Source organism: Myotis myotis, unplaced genomic scaffold, assembly GCF_014108235.1.
Source record: "Myotis myotis isolate mMyoMyo1 unplaced genomic scaffold, mMyoMyo1.p scaffold_m19_p_3, whole genome shotgun sequence".
NCBI classification, from domain to species: domain Eukaryota; kingdom Metazoa; phylum Chordata; class Mammalia; order Chiroptera; family Vespertilionidae; genus Myotis; species Myotis myotis.
The window spans coordinates 69,249,798-69,265,660 of NW_023416335.1; the positions used below are offsets into that span (position 1 = coordinate 69,249,798).

Below are 15,863 nucleotides of genomic sequence, written 5' to 3' on the forward strand. Positions count from 1 at the left end.
CTAATAATAGAGAAACATGGTAATTAGCCATAACTTCGCTACCCTTTCCATTGGCTAATCAGCGAGATATGCAAACTAACTGGCAGCCAAGATGGCGGCCGGCAGCCAGGCAGCTGAAACAAACATGAGGCTTGCTTGCTCCAGTGACGGAGGAAGCAAACGTTCCCCGCCTGCCGCTGCTGAGCTCTGAGCTCCAGATGCAACTATGTTGCAATTATAGAACCTAAACAAACCCCAGAACCTGCTTTCAGCCAGCACGGCCTCAGAGCTTAGAGCGGCCAGTGATGGCAATAGAGTTTCGATTATAGAATCTAAACAAACCCAGGTACCTGCTTTCAGCCAGCAACGGCCTCAGAACTAAAGCCAGCTCTCAGCTCCAGTGACAGCCATAGAAGGTAAATAAATCCCAGAAAAAAAAAAAAAAAAAAAGGAGAGGCTGGGAGCTTCAGTCGCCCACCAGCCTGAAAACAGCCCTCAGCCCCTCACCCAGACTGGCCAGGCACCCCAGTGGGGACCCCCACCCTGAAGGAGGTGTGACCAGCTGCAAACAGCCATCATCCCCTCATCCAGGCTGGCCAGGCACCCAAGTGGGACTCCCACCCTGATCCGGGACACCATTCAGGGCAAACTAGCCGGCCCCCACCCATGCACCAGGCCTCTATCCTATATAGTAGATGGGTAATATGCAAACTGACCCTAACAGCAGAAGGACTGGGAATGATTGGTCACTATGACACACACTGACCACCAGGGGGCAGACGCTCAATGCAGGAGCTGCCCTCTGGTGGTCAGGGTGCTCTCACATGGGAGGAGCTCTGCTCAGCCACAAGCCAGGCTGATGGCTGCCAGTACAGCGGTGGTGGTGGGAGTCTCTCCTGCCTCCTCAGCAGTGCTAAGGATGTCCGACTGCAGTTTAGGCCTGCTCCCCGCTGGCAAGTGGACATCCCCCAAGGGCTGCTGGGCTGCCAGAGGGATGTCTGATTGCCATTAGGCCCAATCCCCAGGGGAGTGGGCCCAAGCCAGCAGGTGGTCATCCCCTGAGAGGTCCCAGACTGTGAGAGGGCACAGGCCGGGCTGAGGGACACCCCCGCTCCCCTGAGTGCACAATTTTTTGTGCACCGAGCCTCTAGTCCTATCTAATAAAGAGGGAATATGCTAATTGACTGCCCTGCTCTCAAAGATGGCAGCGCCCACAGCCACAATATGGCTGGGCCCAGTCCCCTCAGCCCCGCTGCCTGCCTCCGGAGCTCCCCAGTCCCCTCAACGCCCCCAGCCATCCAGGGCCGCCCAAGGCTCAGGTAACCAGGGCTGGCCGAGGCTTACGCTGGGTTGTGATAGGGAGTCACCTTCCCCTGATTGCTGGGTTGCCTCCCACCCCTGAGGGCTCCCAGACTGTGAGAGGGGACAGGCCTGGCTGACAGACCCCTCCTGCAGTGCATGAATTTTCATGTACTGGGCCTCTACTCCTATATAATAAAAGGGCAATATGCAAATAGACTGAACAACAGAACAACCAAACAACCAAAGTGTAATATGCTAATGATATGCTATGGCTGCTCAACTGCTTGCTATGATGTGCACTGACCACCAGGGGGCAGACATTCAAGGCACAGGCATGGAAACATGGAACAGACTGATAAATCTCAGAGGGAAGGGGAGAGGGGAAGGCAGGAAGAGATTAACCAATGATCTTATATGCATACTAGAGGCCCAGTGCATGGATTCGTGCACCGGTGGGGTTCCTCAGCCTGGCCTGTGGTGATCAGGCTGAAACTGGTAGTCCAACATCCCCCAAGGGGTCCTGATTGTGAGAAGGTGCTGGCCTGGCCAAGGGAACCCACCAGTGAACAAACCTGTGCACCTGGCCTCTAATGTCCTTATATTTGAAGTTAATGTATTTAGTGAACAGATAGTTAGATCATGTGTTTAAATTGACTCTACTGATTTCTGTCTTTTCACTGGTGTATTTAAATATTTACATTTAATGTAATTATTAATATCTAGGGTTTAATTTGGCATTTTATTTTTGTTTTTTTTTGTTGTTGTAGTTTTTGTTCCTGTTTTATGTTACTTACTTTCTTGTGAGCTACCTAAACATTTGTTAAAGTTTAATTTCTAAATTAAATTATATTTTATTTGTTTACAATGTTTATTAGAATTATATTTGTGTAGCATTTATATTGTTTTAAAATTTATTCTGGCTATTACTATCCAATATATTTTAATCTAATAAATTAGAGGTATGGAGTAGAAAATAAATACCAATATAATCTGTTTTGCTAATTGTATAATAACCTAAACAAATTAGAACAGAGAACGCCCCATACAAAACAACACAAAAATAATTTAGAGATACAGGTGTTTGCTTAGGCAAGGCTGAAGATTTCAGTCTCTGGTATTTGGAATATAGGCTTTAGTCTTTATCTACTGGGTGGGATAAAGAGTGTGTGGCACTTTATAGTATAAGTGGACCCACACAGTTCAAACTTGCATTCTTCAAGGATCAAATACATTGTATGTTAAATAAAATTTTACATATATAATTTTAATGTTTTCATCTTCCTATAATTAAACCTTTGAAAAATTACTTTACCTCATTTGGTAGTAAAAAGTGAACTTAAACTATTTGTTCAACTTCTTATTTGAAGTAAAACCTGGGAAATTGTAAAAATTTAAAGGATGTACCATCCAAAATATTTAAGAAAAAAACTTTTGTTTTGTTATGCTAATTGCAAAGAGAACACTTTGATAATTAGTTAATTTATATTGGGTGCCCATAATTGTACAATGTAGAAAAAGTGCAGCAAAAAGGTAAAAAGATTCTGAGATGAAGTTATAAATTAGCATTCTCAAATCAGATATTCATTTATCTCTTACTCAATAGCATAAGTTAAATGAATAGCATAAATGGGATATTATTAAAATGTTATATTATAACTTGTGAAAATATTGTTACATAAAAAGAATAACTAGATAATGCATAAATAATGCAGGGAATGGTGGTAAAACAATTATTTTGTAATAATGTATTTGAGAAGTTCTTGCTTATTATTTTTTGTTGAAAAGCTTTCTAACTTTCCTGATAGTTTTATAATGATAACTAGTTATTTTCTCATGTGTATTTTATTAAGGATGTAGTTTTACTCATGCTATCCATATATTATTTTAAACAGTAACCTGAATATATGTTTATACATAATTTTTTTAGAATTTAAAAAAATGCATAATCATGCATTTATGTTTCCTAAAATGCTCAATACATATGCCTATGCATAGATTTATACACATGCATATATGAATGAATACATTTATGTTTATGCATGTTTATAATTCTGCTCATTTAATAAAAATATCACTATACAATGTGTAGTCACTGCAACTTTCTTTTTTATTATCACTACATTTTATTTTTAGATGCATTCTAAATCTGTATTTTCTCTGCTCTATGATATTTGATATGCAAATATGCTACCAAGTATATAGCCAGTCAGTGCCTGGAACAGTTGTTATTCTATCACTGTAAAAACATTAGTATCCCTATGAGGAATCATTGGTAATGAAGTGCAAAAATTTCATAAGCTTTAATACTCTAATAGTGGAATTACTGCTTCGTGGGATATACAGGGTGAGACAAAAGTAAGTTTATAGTTGTTCATACGGAAAATAATACAATAATTAATGGAACCAACATCAAAAGTCCAAAGCATACATTGATGTACATAATATCCACATTTGCAAAAAACATTTATTTCTACTTCTTTCACTTTCAAATTTTCAAGTAGATTAAAAATTATAAAATCAGCCACAAGTGTTAATTTGTATTTTATATTTTTGTAATTTTTATAATTTTATGATTTTTTCAAATCCCAGTAATTACTAATAAATAGAAGTAGAAATGCATTTTGAAGTGGTCCTTCTCAAATCTGTACCTCTAAATTCTAAATAAATTCCAATATTAAAACTGTAAACAAAAAAGTATAAGTTAAAGTTATATTCTATATTGCAATTCATAGCTGTTTTCATTTACTGTGACATAAAAATAAAAATATGGAACTATGACTTTTAACCATGTGGCAAGGTAAAACTTTGGTACTGCTTAATCAATCTAGATGACTTTTGGTAATTTCGGAATGAGTGGGGACGGGGAGGAAGAAAGAAAGAGAGAGAGAGATTTATTGATGTATGTAATATTTTAGGGAAAAGATTTTCTTAAATGAATCATTCATCTGCAAGACACAAAACATAATCAATGGAGCTGAAATAAAAATATGGTTTCATATAAGGATAAAATGTGAAACCCTTAGAGATAGAAGGAAATAGATTTGAATCCATTCTGAGCTGGAGAGTCACTGTGAAGCTTTTCTCTCCTTTTCTCTCCATTATCTTCTTTCTTTAGTCTCTTCCCTATTTCAAAGTGCCAATATTTAATCTTCTTTCTCTGGAGACTGCTTTAACTGTTCATTGAATGGCTTAAACAAAGTCTATTATGATCACACCAAAGAGAAAACCTCAGCCATTGGAAGTTAGTTATCTTTTTGCTCAGTGCTGCAGTTACCTGTCTTTGTGTACATGTTCAAAACATTGATACAGACTGCAATTGTTCTGCATTGAGCCAAATATACCACCAGATTTCCATGAGTTGTAGAAGTCAAAGCTATTTCAGATCTCCTATTCTACAACTGAGAGTACGGCTTGTTCTCTAAGAAAAATTAATGTACATGAGTGAACAAAGTTTTTTAACACCTGCTAAAAACTCTTAGGTGGTCCTGGCCCAGCGTGGCTCAGTGGCTGAGTGTTGTTCTATGAAACAGGAGGTCACAGTTCAATTCCTAATCAGAGCACATGCCTGGGTTGTGGGCGCCATCTCCAGTAGAAGGCGTGCAGGAGGCAGCTGATCAATGATTCTTTCTCATCATTGATGTTTTTATTTCTCTCTCCCTCTTCCTTCCTCTCTGAAATCAATAAAAATATATATATTTTTTAAAAATCTCTTAGGTGGGTTAGAAGTCATAAATTATTTTTATTTCACATAAAAACTGATACATAAAAACTATGTTTATTTCTCAATTTGCTAACCACATTGAAAATAGAATATGTATTTTGAAAATGACAGTTTGTCTGCTAATATATAGTACTCTCATATGCTTTTAATCCTTTTATTTCATATTATAAATTGCTATACATTAATTTTATTTTAACTACTTAACCTATATATTTTTTTAATATATTTTATTGATTTTACAGAGAGGAAGGGAGAGGGATAGAGAGTTAGAAACATTGATGAGAGAGAAACATCAATCATATGCCTCCTGCACACTCCCTACTGGGGATGTGCCCGCAACCAAGGTACATGCCCTTGACCGGAATCGAACCTGGGACCCTTCAGTCCGCAGGCCAACGCTCTATCCACTGAGCCAAACCAGCTAGGGCTTAACTTATATTTTTATTTATTTTTAAATATATCTTTATTGATTTCAGAGAAGAAGGAAGAGGGAGAGAGATAGAAACATCAAGGATGAGAGAGTAACATTGATTGGCTGCCTCATGCATACCCCCTCTTGGAGATCAAGCCCACAATCCTGACTAGAAATTCAACTGTGACTTCCTGGTTCATAGGTTAGCACTCAACCACTGAGCAATGCTGCCAGGCTACTTACTTACCTATATTTTGTTTCTCCAGCCTTCTCTAGTTCTAAGTGAGAGAGTGAAATTAACACTTTGTGTCAAAATCTCACTAAGAGAATTGTAGGAATTATTATATTATATACTTTTCAAATAAAGAACTGGAAAATAATTATATATAAACAACTTATTGAGCACATATATTTCACTTTGGCAAAGTTTATTATTTTACAGTGTTACTCAACTTTTCTATATGAATTATTGAACAAATTGACCCAAAATAACTAGTATGGTATTATAATCATCAGACTTTTCAAATGCAAATAAGTTAAATTAATAACCATATCAAGGGATTACTACCTTATTAAAAGTTTGGTATTTTAAATAAGAGGATATATGATTAATATTATAATCTGCATGTTAGGGATACAAACTCCCTGTTTCTTCATGATATCAAGAACTATAATTCAAACATATTTGGTATAGTTGAATAAAAGGTTTAAAAATTATCTTGTCTAAATGGGAAATGTTGGCTTGTAAAAATAAAAGCAAATTAAATATATAGTAGGATAGAGTTTACCAGCATAAAATAAGTGACATTTAACATTGCATCATTTAGATCTGTTTTGACATTCTGTTCAGCTTGGTTTTCAGCATGGCTATGTATTCAATTAAATATGTTGAATGTACTGTCTTACAGTGAATATTTATTCATGATTAAAAAATCACAAATGAGAATTTACAGAACAATAGTGCTTAGAAATGGGATTGTGTCAATACAGGTTATTCACAATAGCAGCGAGTCTCCCAAGAGATTACTGCTTATTCTCCTCAGAGAATGTATTGAAGAGATTTAGTTACCTTCAACAGGAAGCTATAAGCTCAAGGGAATAATTTCCACTATGAGAAAATGTTTGAAAATGTGTTATTCATTACCAAAGCTTAAACACTAAATAGATTCATTAAGGACATTAACTACATGGACAATCAGGTGTTCTTTTGGAATTGCTTAATAGTATAATCTGCATGTTAGGGATACAAACTCCCTGTAAAATAATTTTTACGAACATGTTGACTCTGTTGTCATTTCCATACATTACATGCTTCAATGATCATTGGACATTTATTGAATATTGGAGGAATATACAAAACTATAAGAAACCAATTTATATAGGAATTATTTATATTAATAAATTATTTGTAATCTAAATGTGGATATTATTTGAAAAACATGATGCTGACATGGTCATTAATACTGAAGACAGTTTATAATGTTAAAAGAAAATATTCATTGGAATATTTAGAACACTTTGGAATAATAATTTTAAATATGTGTATAATTATGGAGGTCAATTTCTGATCTAAATTTTAAATGTATTCAGAAATGTGCTTGTTGACAAATGGATTATATCACTGAAGTAACTGACATATATGAAAAGAAATATCTTCCACTTGCCTAGGAGATATCAAACTTGACTTGTACATTTCATCACAATTGATTTTATTTAATAAGCTGAAGCTGATAAAGAACATCTCAGTTCAGGAAGCAATAGGAAAAGTTTAATCGTTGGTGTATGAATCTCTATGTTAAATACATAAAGTTTTAATGTTTGGTGCATGAATCTTTATGGTAAATGCATAAAGAGCATAACCACCAACAACTCCACCTTAAATCCCCTGATCATTCCCCTCAGTGAGCAACACAGCAAATTTCTGCTATAGCATGCTTTAGCTTTCTTGGGTTTTTATTAGGCTAAGCATTATAAGCATTATCTATAGCAGATTTTATCTTATTCTTTGACAGTATGTCCATTTTTTCATATTTTATTATTTTCATATTTCTGTGTGTAAGACTGTGATTAAGTGATTTTCCTATTCTGGAACGTAGGCATCATCGAAACAAAAGAGCAACATAGACAAACTTAGTATGCCCTGGTATGTTAGCGGTGCGATTCTTCAAACTCAGATACAAAGAACAAAATGCCAAATGGGAGGGGGTTTCGGGGAATAGCTGGAAAAGGTGAAGGAATTAAGTAACACAAATTTCTAGTTATAAGAATAGTCATGGGAATGTGAAGTACAATATAGGGAATATAGTCAATAATACTGTAATATGTATTGTGTGTGATGGGTACTAGACTTATCAGGGTGATCACTTCATAAGGTATATACATTTCTGATCTCTATGTTGTATACCTGAAATTAATATGTCAACTGTTATTTAAAGTTCTAAAAAAATTAAAGGCTCTTTTGCTTGAGTAGGAAGGTTATAATATAGATCATGCTTCTTTTTCTACAAATATCCTTTAAGCCTACGTCGGAAGCTCTGTCCTCACGATCTTAGCATTTCATGTTAAGAAAAGATAAAACAAAAGGAAAAGTATAAAATTTGGGGGAAAAATAGGTATGTACTCTCAAAAGCCTAGAACAAACTTTACTCAAGTGAAAACATATTTTTTAAAAATGTTCTTAATATTATTCAAAGTCAAAATTTATGGAGATCTACCTCCATCATGCCACACAAACTGCCTGCCCTGATGAAAAAGCATTATCGTTCACAGTGTGTTTCAAAACTCTCCTTTTCAAATAAAACTTTAAGTTTCACACAATCATATATTGATATTCAGCTGTAAAAATAACACAGAAATGTCCATATCCCCTTAACCCAGTTTCTCCCAATGGTAACGTCTTGAAAACTGATGGTACAATATCACATCAAGGGGATTGGCATTGAAACAAGCAAGATACACAAATGTTCCATCACTGCAATAATCATTTACCAGATATTGTCACTTTTTAAAATCAAATTTTCAGGGTGACAATGGTTGATAAAATTATATAGGTGTATAATTCTGACAAACCATCAGTATATTACGTTGTGTGACCACCACCCAAATTCACTGCTGGTGGGAATATAAACTCATACAGCCACCATGGAAACAGTATGAGGGCTCTTAAAAAAATTAAGAATTAAGTTACCATATGGCCCACAACTCCTCTTCTGGGTATATACCAGAAAAAACTCGAAACTATTTATTGGAAAGATATATGCACCCATATGTTCATTGCAGCATTTTTCATGGTGGCCAAGACATGGAAACAACCAGTGTCCTTCGGTAGATGATTGAATAAAGAAGATATTGTATATATACAATGGAATACTGCTCAGCCATAAGAAAAGAAAAAATACTGCCATTAGCGAAAACATAGATACTGGCACTTTTATGGACAATCCCATTCTCTTTTGCAAATGTTTCAGTAATTGGTTCTCCAATAGACATTTTTTTTTCTTTTGTAGGTCTAGCTGCTTCAGAATTATTGAGTAGATTACAAAATTTGAGTCTTTCCTCTTGTAAAAGATTTCATAGCTTTGATAATTATAAACTAAGTGTATTGATCAGAAGCTATATTTTGGTGATGCAAAAATATGGGGTGTTGGCAGAAGTCTGAGGCAGGAAGGTAAACCCAGATTCAAACTATGTGTTATTTTTAGTCAGTGCTATCCTATCCTCCACATGACTAAAGGAGCCAGGAGTAAAAGTAAATCTGAATGAAACATGGTTTAAATAAGTAAGATAATTTATTTTTCTTAGGTGAAAGTAGGCCAAGGTATTTATTTGTTTGTTTGTTTGTTTATCTAAAATAAACACCTTTATTACCTGAGCTAAGATAGGAGGAAGAGGATTTACTTGCCTTTCCGGGCCGTGATTTTCCTCAGACAGAACCCCAGCTCCTTGCCCTGGAGCACATAGCCCTCCGCTCGGCCACACTGGCCTGGTTGAAGCCATGCATGCAAGAAGCTTGCTCTGCTGGAACTGCTCCTCGAGAAGACTGCTGATTTGGGCATTCTTTTTCCTTCCATCAGATTTCTTCAGGATTTTCTTTGATCGTTTTTTGTTTAAAATCTCTTCCTCTTCAGCTTGGCCCCTTTCTTGGGGCCTAGGGGCAGTGCATTGTGGGACTCCTACCACTGTGGGTATGGTGTGCTGTCAATGAGCAGGATGCAGTTTTTTACCAGGGTCTTGGTGCGGACCAGTTCGTTGTTGGATGCATTGTAGACAACATCAATAATCCTTGTTTTGTGCATACAACACTCTGAGCCCCAGGAGAAGTTGCCCATGTCCAGCCTCAAAGCTCGGTACTTCTTGTTGCCTCTGTGCACTTGGATTGTGGGGTCCAATCTTAGTGTTGGACGTCCCAGCTCATATTTCGCTTCTTGTGGTAGAGCTTTCTCTTGCCCCCAGTCTTGCGGTGCTTGTGCCAGTTGTCCCAAGAGATACCCATAGCTTGGCGCTAGCTGGAAAGAGAAAATGCCTATTTATTTTTTATTGTAATGTATTTTAGTTTTTATTATTTTATGTTTATTGTTGAGAGTATTACAGATGTTCCACATTTTCCTCCATTACCCCCCTCCACCTGGCTCTCATCCCATCCCAGGTGTGCACTGCTCCATTGCCTATGTTTATGGGTTATGTATACACAAGAATAAATTTAAAATGGATAAAACACTTAAATGTAAGTAGTGAAACCATAAAAATCCTAGAAGAAAACATAGGCAGCAAAATCTCAGACATCTCACATAGCAAAATTTTTACCAATACATCTCCTAGGGCAGAGAAACAAAGGAAAAATAAATAAATAAATAAATGGGACTACATCACACTAAAAAGCTTCTGCACAGCAAAAGAAACAATCATCAAAATGAAAAGGGACCACACTATATGGGAGAACAAATTTTATTTCTTTTAATTCTCACCTGAAGATATGCTTAATGATTTGAGAGAGAGAGAGAAACATCAATTGGTTGCCTTCTGTACACTCCCCTACCAGGGATCAAACCCACATCCTAGATATGTGCCCTGACTGGGAATCAAACCCTCAACCTTTTAGTTGCACAGGGGTTGACACTCCAATCAACTGTGCCACCCAACTGGAAGCCAAGGTATTTAGAGAAGCCCTTTACTACAAAAGCCTAAGACTTCTATAAAATTACATGAAGCCATCCTTTGCCTGAAGTTTGTTGCCCCATCGACATAGCAAGGCTCTTCCACTTCAACATTATATCTATCTTCCAGACCTAGAAAAGTTCCAAATGGCACGTGCCAGTGAATTGTTTGCTATTTCAGAGAGTGAGGAAGCTAAAAGGCTAATTCCAATGTAACAATGATATTTGGGTGGGGCTAGCAATCTGAATCTGTGCCAGCAAACCCCATGTACATTCTTGATAACCTATAATTAAGTCACTGCCCCTTTCTCCACAAACTGGTCTTATAAAATCTGTTACCTAAATGCTCTCATTTTACAGAGGCCATAAACCATGACACAGCCCCCAGAGGGGGGTTACCAGCGCTGGCGCCAGGCCAGGCCCTTAGGTATGGTCTCAAGCCCCAACACCTGGGGTTTTTTGCAAAGCCCGCAAAAGGTCCGGAAGTATAATCCATATTTGGGGGACAAAAATACCAAAAGGGGAGAAAGGTGGGGCTTCCACCATATCGGTTTGCTCAGAATTTGAGAGGCAACCTCCTCTGAGTCTGCCGGCATAATAAAACTGTGTAACTCCATTTCTCTAAGCATTGCTCGATTTTTCTCCAGTCTTCTATAATAAGAGGATTCACAAAAGTCTCTCCCAGTGAGTTCATTTCTATTTTATTATATAACTGTGTCACCTTAGCTGCAAATGAGCTGAAAATATGTTTTATTTATTTTTAAGTTGGATATTAATGCCTTTTTAAAAATTAGGGGGCTTTTCTAGTGAAGGAGAATCATCTTTGGCATTATGACATTACCTGTGAATGCCACACAGGGCAGGTGAACTCATTGGCCATGGCATATATATTCCTATAGATCCTTATTTTGTGTCATCACTTCTAGGCAGAGTGAGCAATGAAGATGTTCTCCTCAAAGTCTCTCTACTCGGAAAAATGTATTTCCTCATGATGCTTCAGGAACATCCCTTTGTGGAACAAGTTTAGCCTGAAAACCAATATATAAACCATGCCAGATCTTCTTCCTTTTCAATCCCGCAGACATAGTGAAATGGCTTGGAGAAAGTAAGGCAGATTTTTCTAAAGGGAATTGATGATGGAGGGCTGCTTGAAATGTTTGTTTTTATACTATACTAGAGGCCCGGTGTATGAAATTTGTGCACTTGGGGGGGGGATCCTCAGCCTGAGCTGGCACAGGCCAGGCTGAGGGACCCCACCAGTGCAAGATTAGGGCCAGGGAAGGACGCAGGAGGTTGGCCAGCCAGGGAGGGACCGCAGGAGGGCTCCAGGGTGTGTTCGGCCCATCTCGCTCAGTCCTGATTGGCTGGACCCCAACAGCAAGCTAACCTATCGGTCGGAGCATTGGCCCACTGGTGGTTAGTGCATTTCATAGCGACTGGTTGACTGGTCGACTGTCTTCCCCCTGGTGCTCATTGCATGTCATAGCAAGCAGTTGAACTGCCTTAGCATATCATTAGCATATTATGCTTTGATTGGTTAAATGGCCAACCGGATGACTGGACACTTACCATATTAGGCTTTTATTATATAGGATAGAACAGCTAATGTCTTATTTACCATAGGATGTATTTCTATCAGGACCACAGGTTGTTTATAAAACAGATAATGGTCAAGTCTAAAAGAGAATAAAGATTTTCTCAAAAATTGAATGTATATAGTGGATAGTCACTCTAATAAAATTAAAAGCATTCCTAATACAAAATTCCATATGAAAGCATTAAAAGGTTAAATTTGTGCCCTAGATTTTTTTAAAAAGTGAAAGGAAATATTGGGATTTCTTGACTGTCAATGTATAAAGAATAGTTACACTATTCCTCAAAAAGACTTGCCCAACATTTCTCAAATATCAGTGTCATTTCAATGTTGAGAAATAAAGAGCAGTAAATGTCTTGCATAGAAGGTTAGCTCTCAAATTTTTAAGATAAATTTTAGGCTGCCATATTATAAAATTATTTGAAGTGAAAGTAAAACACAACAACGTGGTACTTGATGAGTTTAGAGATGTATGTTACTAATACTTTGTACTAATGTTTCATTTTCCAATAAGTCAATGATCAGTTTGCAGTGTCAGAAGAATTAACTTTCTTGTATAATCTGTAGGAAAATCTACAATTGAGAATATTTTCAAATAAGTGAAAAAAATACCACTCATTCAGTACATCTAGAATTGTAATATACTACATTATAAATGATAGCAGTAAAACATGTGTAGTAGAATAGGGCTTAATTGGACACATTTATACATTTTGTGAAAATACAATGTATTTAAAAGTCTATTGTTATTAACTGTGCAATTTATCAGCATATATTTGCAGAAAATATTTGAACCTATCATATGTTTTGAACCAGTAATGTGAATGGTGAATTTCATTCACTGTCATGAATTCACTTTGAGAGTGGATTGTTGTCAGAAACAGAAGCTGAACATCCTGCTGAGAGGATTTAGAGATAAAAGAGGCAGTTGGGGTAGGGTCCATGGGGAAGGAATGCATTCATGATGGGTGAAGCCAATTCCAAACCACTAAAATGTTTATCTTATAAGCACAGAGGGTGGCAGGCTATTGCAAGAGGAGGGGGTGGCACCTGGTGAGCTTTGACATTTTGAAACTGATACTAAACAGGAATGGGAAAATCAGCCAATTGGGGAAAAACATAAGGGGACATAAAATAAAAGAAGGATCCAATTAGAAAATAACATAAACAGACAAAGAAACTGCCAGCATTTATAAATGCTTAGACAAAATAACTCACTGGTTCCCCGTTTGAGGACCCTTCTCCAGGAATAAGTTTATATATTCTTGCAATAAATTTCCATGCTTTTGCATAAAATCTTCTAGTCCGTGAATTTTATTCTTCAAACTTCATAGAACAAAAGCCCCGAAACTCCAACTTGTCATTCGGATAACATGCACAATGATTAGTTTAATTAGTAGCAGTAAGAAATTAGGACCTTTTAGAACAATTATCACATTTGCCATTTATGATTTGTTTACCTTTTGAACATGGCATCAGACTCAGGGTGAAATCTAAACACTTTCCCATTGTTTATATGCCTCTGCTTATCTGTTTTTTGCCTACTTTTCTAAATCGCATTTTGTACCATTAGACAGACAACTTGTACACTACCTATTTCCACATTGCTTTTCATCTTTAGTAATTCATCCTTTCCTTAGGCAGTGATGGCAAACCTATGACATGCGTGTCAGAGGTGACACACGAACTCATTTTTTTGGTTGATTTTTCTTTGTTAAATGGCATTTAAATGCATAAAATAAATATCAAAAATATAAGTCTTTGTTTTACTATAGTTGAAAATATCAAAAAATGTCTATATGTGACACGACACCAGAGTTAAGTTAGGGTTTTTCAAAATGCTGACACGCCAAGCTCAAAAGGTTCACCATCACTGCCTTAGAACCTTTTGCCTTAATCTTTCTGTCTCCTCAGAAAATCCTTTTCCAAGAACCATCCCAATGCTGCCCATTCCACCAATCTCTGTAATATAGTATCTCCATATTTTTTTTCAAAAGGCTTATTATATTAAGTAAATGTAGAAATTTATTGTATATTTATTAACAATTGGTCCCCATTTTTCTCTTGTGAAGACACCTTTAAAATAATATTCTTTTCAATTAATGGATTAATTCATATATTTCACAGTTGTTATATTTTATGAATGTTATAAATTATGAGTCAAGTGTTGTTGTTTTTTTTGTTTTTTGTTTTTTTTTCTGAGCAAGATGCAAGGGTGATTTCTTTCCTGGGTTTTTATCCAGGTGGATTCGAAGAATGAAGCCACGGACAAAAGGTGATAGATGAAAAGGGTGGAAATTTATTGGAAACAAGTACAGATTCAAAGGTAGGGAGGGAGATCAAGGGGGTGACACACAAAACTCCTTTTTCCTAAGGTTTATACTGTAAAGGCTGCAGTTCTTTGTTTCTCCATGTTTGCTTCTGATTGGTCACTATATCAGCTTCAAAGCTCAAACACCACGTGGTGCCCCCATTTTTCTCTCCTGCCTCAGTGGTAGAATTCTCTATCCTTTGTGAAAATCTGTTTTTCCTCTTTCTCCCATTTGTCAGCATTTCTCTATCCTCTGTGAAAGTTTGTTTCCTCTTTCTCCCCATACCTGTAGCTTTTCTCTATGTTCTGTGAATGGATGTCTTCTGCTCCCCTTATCCTGTGGCACCTTTGTTTCTCTGTGAATGTCTGCCTTTGGGAAGCTCCAAGCCCCCACTTTTGGGTTCCAAGCCTTCTTCCCCCATGGACCCTCTTTATTTTGAAAACTCCCTAAATGTTGGGATCCAACCCCATCAGGTCTAGGGACCCCCAAAGGTGTGGATGGAGTTGGCGAAGAAGGAATGACACGGAGACAGTGTTCAGTTGATCAGCAGCCTAGCCAGGATCTCTAGCCAGGATCTCCAGCCAAGTTCTGTCTTTTATTGTCTTGTTACATCTGTATTTATACCAGTTGATTTTAATCCTGTTAATTTCTATTCCAAAGGTTAGGGCATTTCTTATCTCCATTCCAGGGAGTAAAGATTATGTAGCTTAAGGGTGATTGTTCGTAGTTAAAGTGATTAACTACCCACCTGGCATTTAGTTAAGGGGTTTTATTCCCTCCCTAACTTCAGGGAAAAATCCCTACCTGGGGAAACAACCTTTCTCTCGGAGAGGTGACCTTGGTTAAAACACATAGCGCCAAGAAGGTGAGCAAACATATTAAGAACAGTATGCCATATACGCCAGGTCCCTTGAAACATATGCTGTGCAGATGTTTCTTCCCTGCAGCGACTGTGTCAAGCAGCAAGGATGGACCAGCTTCCAGCACCTAAACCTGTCTGTTTTATCCCCTAAAACTCCTTTCAATTACATGTTCTTAAAAGACTGATTAATATATATTTAACAATATAAAATAAAGGATAAGTTACATTCTACTTGCTAAAACTTGCAAGTCAGAAATAAAGAAACTAACACTTCTGTACCTAGAACATAAAAAAGTCACCTTGATTTAACTCATAGCATTTATTTATCACACATTCAATTATCTTTTGTACTTTGTGTTTTGTTTCCTTTTTAATTCCTTTGACTTATTAATCCTGTTAAACCGACCATAAATATGATGTGAGGATAACAACAGGTCTTGAAACAAATAAACCTGTACAAAAATAAAGTTTTGAGTTTAATTGGCTGTTACTGTAGAGTCAAAAGTTACTTTTGTAAATCTATGACTT

The 15,863-nt window shown here is 37.0% G+C and overlaps 1 pseudogene; it reads right to left on the reverse strand.

Annotated features, from left to right (window-relative positions):
* Positions 1-9,307: 9,307 nt before the first annotated feature.
* LOC118651529 lies at positions 9,308-9,906 on the reverse strand (annotated as a pseudogene).
* Between the last annotated feature and the right edge of the window lie 5,957 nt (positions 9,907-15,863).